The following is a 6,000-nucleotide window of genomic DNA, read 5'->3' as shown; positions in this document are numbered from 1 at the left end:
AACAAACCATATAAATCAAATACCAAAACGTAAACTTCATCCTCTGAAGACGACTCCAGAAGAGCCACACAGCGACAAACAACGGAACGCCCAAAAACCAGTCAGGAGGGTACTACAACAGTGTCGGTTCCTTTTTTAGAGAGAGGCCCCGAGGACAAAGACGACCCTGGAGGGGCTAAAGAAAAAGAAACAGACAGAGACACGAGGAGTACCACAGCAACAAAGAAAGCAGAGAAGACGAAGAAACAACAAACCTAGTTATTAATATCTCTTCGTACAACCTCACTGACAAGGAGAATGACATCTCACAAAAAGGCACTACCTTCGCCCCCACGAGTAACACCAATGAACTCGAAATCAGTTTATTTAAATTTATGCAGAACTTGTGTTTGAGGCATTTTTTTGAAAATGTTGTGACGGATGCAGATACCACACAAATTGACCAACTCAAAGGACTGCGTCCTAAGTCCACCTATATGGCGCCTGTAAGTCATAAAAGTGTTGACACTTTTGAAAAATTGGTTAAAACAGACATTCAAAAATTCAACTACAAACGATCTTCTAAGCATGTGAACATTGCCCACAAAGAATATGCCATTTTGAAAAACTTAGCCAACAACCCTGACATCACCTGCCAATCTGCGGACAAAGGCAGAGCTTTAGTGATCATGAATACTGACTTTTACCACCAACCGGTACTTGATCATCTATCCGATGGCAATACGTATTGTACAATTGATTTAACCCCACCAAACAATTTTCTGAGGTTTTGAACACCATCATCGAACAAGCCACCATCAAAGGAGTTATCAACTCCAAAACTGCTAAATACTTAACGCCTTCGGATCCTAGGACTCCCAACATGTACATGTTACCTAAAATATGATAAGTACTTGCAACCGTTTGTGCAGTGCATGCGTACCTATGTCATGGACACCACCGATTTTTTGCAACATGTGAACAGAATTACATTCACCAAAGAAGATCAGATCTGGCTATGTTCCTTAGATGTAAAATCCCTCTACACCTCGATCGCCCCTGACTTGTGGGTTGGAGGCTATTGAAGAAACCCTGACACACTCCAACCTGTACACTGATTTTCAAATATTTGTGATGCAATTGATACATTTTATTCTTTATCAGAGTTATTTTCAATGGGAGAACCAAAACTACCTGCAGATGTCTGGAACATCCATGGGCACTTGTGCTTCACCTGTTTATGCCAACATTTTAATGAATGTTTTTGAAGAACACCATATCCTGAACCAAACATCTTGATGGAACATGCCATTACGTTCTTGAGATATATTGACAACATTTTTGTGGTTTGGAGAGGGTCATCTGAATCATTATTGGAAGCTTTAAATTCTCTCAACTCCATCAATGACCATATTCAGTTCACTTATGAGTACCATGCTGAATTCATCACCTTCTTGGATGTACAAATCACTCGCCGGGACAATGGCTTTGAAACAAACTTATTCAGAAAACAGACAGATCGCAATAACATATTACATTACCAAAGTTTCCATCAAACCACGTTGAAAGATCACTTACAGTTTTCACAACTATTACCTGTAAAAAGAATTGTTTCCGATCCCACCAAATATGAACAACAATCTACAGACACATTAAAGAGATTTAAACAAAGAGGGTATCCTACAGAGATTCTTCAATCAGCAAATCTACGATGTGAGAAACTCGCACGTGTGGAAGTGCTTACCTCCAAAGAAAAAAATCCATCTAAACGTCCTGTAGTGGTGTCCAAATACTCAACTTTGAGTCATGTCTACAGAAAATCTATTTTGAAACACTGGCCCAATATAGCCTTGGAACCTGATTTCAGAAACATATTCAAAGGACCCTCTGTTTTCGCATTTCAACGGGGTTGTAACATAACAGAGATCATTACCAGACCCACCATTTCTTCATCTACACAATATAAAGGCAAACTTCCATGTCACAATTGCAAAAATTGTAATAACATGATAAAATGACCAATTGTGAAACATCACATGAAAGGCAATAACATCAACCTCAAATTTAATGCAACCTGTGACACCAGTAACGTCATCTACATCCTCAAATGCCCTTGTGGCCTCGTGTATACTGGAAAAACTGAGAGAAAAATAAAGACCAGAATAAACAAACATAAAAGCAACATCCGAACTGGCAATATCAAATCTGTCATTGCACTTCACTTCATTGAACATCAGCACAACATCAGCCAATTACAGTTCGCTGTGATCGGAGTGGTGGAGAGACGAGAAGGCCGGAACACCAACAATCATTTGCTGCAACAAGAGAATTATTGTCTTAAATTCTTGCACTCTATGAAGCCTCATGGGCTCAATGATCGCATTGAGTTTCTTTACTACCTGTAAATTTTCTTGATGTTTTTCATATTTCGGCTGCCTTATTCTTACTTTCTGATATCCTTACACACCACTTTGTCTTTTCTATCTTTCCTTTTCTTATATGTAGTTTACACATCGTGAAACTTTTCTTGATCTTTTTCACATCTCGGTTACAATTTTTTAATATTCTTATATAATATTTCATCGTTTCTATCCTTCTTTTTCTTATACAAGGTTTATATATCGTTTTTCTGTCTCATCTGTAGCTCACATTTTTCATCCTCCCGACATACTCCAGCACTATCCGTTATTGGTTTCATCACCTCGTTTTTACCCTTTTTATTTTTTCATCCGACTTTATTTTCTGTTTGTGTATGTTTTTCAGTGCTTTTTGACAAATAGTTATATTTGTTTTTTCCCTAGGTACACTTACATGCACGTTTTACTTGTTCCACCATTGTAACATGGCATCTATTGTCATTTTCGTTAGTCCACTCTCTATGTTTATGTTCTTGTTTTACGCCGGTATAGTGATGCGGCGTTCACACGTGCTTTACACTTTGTTGGAATCACGTCTGACAATAGCTCAACGGCACACCTTCGTAAGTACTTGTCTTTTCTATCGAGTTTCTTTCACTCGCAGTATGGTCTACCGACGAGTTTCACGCGTTTAATACAGGAGTTTTGTGTTTTCATCCTGCACCGGGTCACATCATTGATTACTGCACGTATATGGCATTTGTGTCCACCAGGCACATTGATTCTAGTAACTTCCATTCACAATCCAGTGTTTACATTCTTTCACTTGGGTTCATGGACTACACCGCTCAGCACTTTCTGTTTATTGATTGGTTAATCTCTTTTCGCGGACAGTAGTTGATTATCATACTATGTCTTTCGTGTTTGTGTGAATACGCCCTCAGGTATCTTTTTGCATTCTCATTATTTTCAGACAATTTACCCTGATGAAGGGCCCCCAGCCCGAAATGCATTGGGACATTTGATTTGAATAAGATGTGCCACTCAACATCGTTGTATATTTGAAACAATACTTTCTATCTCATGGAAACAAATATTTGAAGATGATTAATAAAAGCATCTGAGAGTCACCTAATGGACATTCTTTCAGTTAATACTGTTTATACATCTGCTTGAACAGAATAATTAACACACACGTGGTGTGCTTTTAGCTGTGCCCAGGGGGATGGCACTCAAGCAAGTGTCGCAGCTTGTTCGTATGGTCTTGATGGTGTCATCGATGCTCACGTTGGCCCAGGATAGCAGGGGGTCGTGGTTGATGGTGTGTGGAGGGTCTGTTGTATCGCTGTCTGTTGGGGCTGTCTGGGTGTTGAAGCTGTCGTGCATGTCTTCTATCTTGCGGTGGAAGAAGGTGGCGAGGGAGTCGCACAGGTCTTGCGACGGCGGGATGTCGTTGGTGTTGGAGCTGGGGTTGGAGAGTTCCTTCACGATATTGAAGAGCTCCTTGCTATTTTGTGGGTTATTGTCCAGGCAGTCTTTGAAGGAGGTCCTCTTGGCCGCCCTGATGAGGTGGTGGTGGTTGTGGATGGCGTCCTTATGTGTAAGTACTCCCATGAGGGTGGATAGTTCTTTCCACTTTTCAGATGGAGAAGACGCATGTTAGTCCAGGCATTTTTTGCCGTGGTTACCCCTGACGTTTTGCCACTACCTCCTCTATTTTTATGTTGTGATTGATTGCGTTTTAGTGGCTTAGATGCCTTGGGTACTTTGCCACTGCTGATCAGTGTCAAAGTGCAAGTGCTCCCTGTATAAAGTGTTATGGTAATGGGTTGTCCATAATTGGTAAGTTTGTCTTACTAGTAAAGTTTCTAGTAAAGTGCACTTTGCGTGCCAGGGTCAGTAATACAAACGCTACTCATGGGCCTGCAGCACTAACTGTGCCACGCACCCAGCTAGCCCTAAAGAGAGAACGCAGGCCTGCCACTGCAGTCCCTGCACGCAGTTTGCTAACTGCCATAATGTCCTGACAAAAGCACCCACTTGCAAGTCTTTACCCTTCCCTTTCTAGGCACATCAGACACCCCTATATTAGGCCCAAGGTACCCCCCTGGGCCGGGTGCAGTGTCTGTGAAAGGTAGAACATGTAATCAGGTGTGTACCATGTCCTAACAGTGAAATACTCTCCATTTCGTTTTTAAATGTTTCAAGGCCATCTTGCTCATAGGACAGAATGGGAAAGGCTGTGTAATATGTTTCAAGCCTATCTTACCGTAGGCTTAAGATGGAGAGGTGAAGTTTAGTATGCATGAACTCACAACTTAATAACACATCTTTCTGTGAAGGTGGTATTTGAATTCTGTGGGCCCGATTCACAGAACTAACTTAAGACAAAATCCTAAACTTACTACCATTTTGATATTCACAGGAGGCACTTACTCATTTTAGTGTTCACAGAATTTAGGAGTCATAACTTTAGGACTCCTAAATGCCTTCTTGAACTTTGCTGGTGATAGGTAATTTCCGACTAAGGGCTCAAATGTAACATTTTCTGGATGACATATATACTGGTCGGATGTAGTGACAGGCATGCGGAGGATAGAAAAAGGTACAAGGTGAGCGAGCACAAGATGGGATTGACTCAGTGAAGGAGCACAGGTGTAAGTGTGACAAATCAAAGTGGGATCATAGAAGTCAAGTGCTGGGTGAAGTGATCCATTGCTTTAAAAGGACAGGCCACATGGGTCTCAGACATTATAGGATGGCCACCATGTCACCAGAAGCCCATTTTTTGTTACTGTGATGTTCAAGGTGAAACATTCTCTGGCTAAATAAAGTCATCCATAACATTATTTATGTGGGCGCTGGTCAAACAGTATGAATTGTTTTTACAAAAAAAAAACAAAAAAAAAAACAACTCAGTGGCCGGGAAAATAGTGAAGCCTTTTCCTATTGTTGCCAGTCCGCAGAAACGTAGTAGAGGTGTGTACTCTTTGGTGTGACTGTTGGTCAGGTAAATGGAAACTTTGAAATGTGTGGCCAGGGTCACAGAGTGAGAAGGATCATGGTTTCCACAGGGCGTCCAGTGTACCAGCCCCCACAGCGGTTATATGTTTAAACAACTACTGCCTAAACCACGACTTCCTGTACCATGAAAGCTTTTCAACATGCTATTCTAAACCACCAAAAGGATCACCTCGTGACTGGCCAATAGATGGCAGTATTGTAATAACAATATCCACAAAATATTTTTTAATTGCTCATTACCTATTTCTTTGATAATTTATTCTTCGGAATTTTTTTTATATATAGTAATATTTTTGTATACCTCACAAATTCCAAATTATTTACAGCTGCAGCCCTTCACATTGGATTTGTGACACCTCTCCTTATTTCATCCTTGTTGACTACGTGTGGGAATCTTTGCAGACCTGTGTGATTGCTGCCTGTGACCTGCCGCCAGAACCTCCCGCCTGCCTCCTGCTGCCAGGGCAACCGCCGAGTGGAGTGCGGGCTGGGGACCACATTTCCCACCAGCCCCTGCGGCCCACGCATCACCAAACCGCGCCAGGAGGCGCATAAAAACAGTGTAAGCCCCTGCCGAGTGGGGAATCGTTGCAGACCTGTGTGATTGCTGCCCGTGACCTGCCGCCAGAGCCTCCCGCCT

This window comes from Lissotriton helveticus, chromosome 4_1 (assembly GCF_964261635.1).
Source record: "Lissotriton helveticus chromosome 4_1, aLisHel1.1, whole genome shotgun sequence".
Classification (NCBI taxonomy): Eukaryota; Metazoa; Chordata; class Amphibia; order Caudata; family Salamandridae; genus Lissotriton; species Lissotriton helveticus.
Note: the sequence above shows the minus strand (reverse complement) of the source record.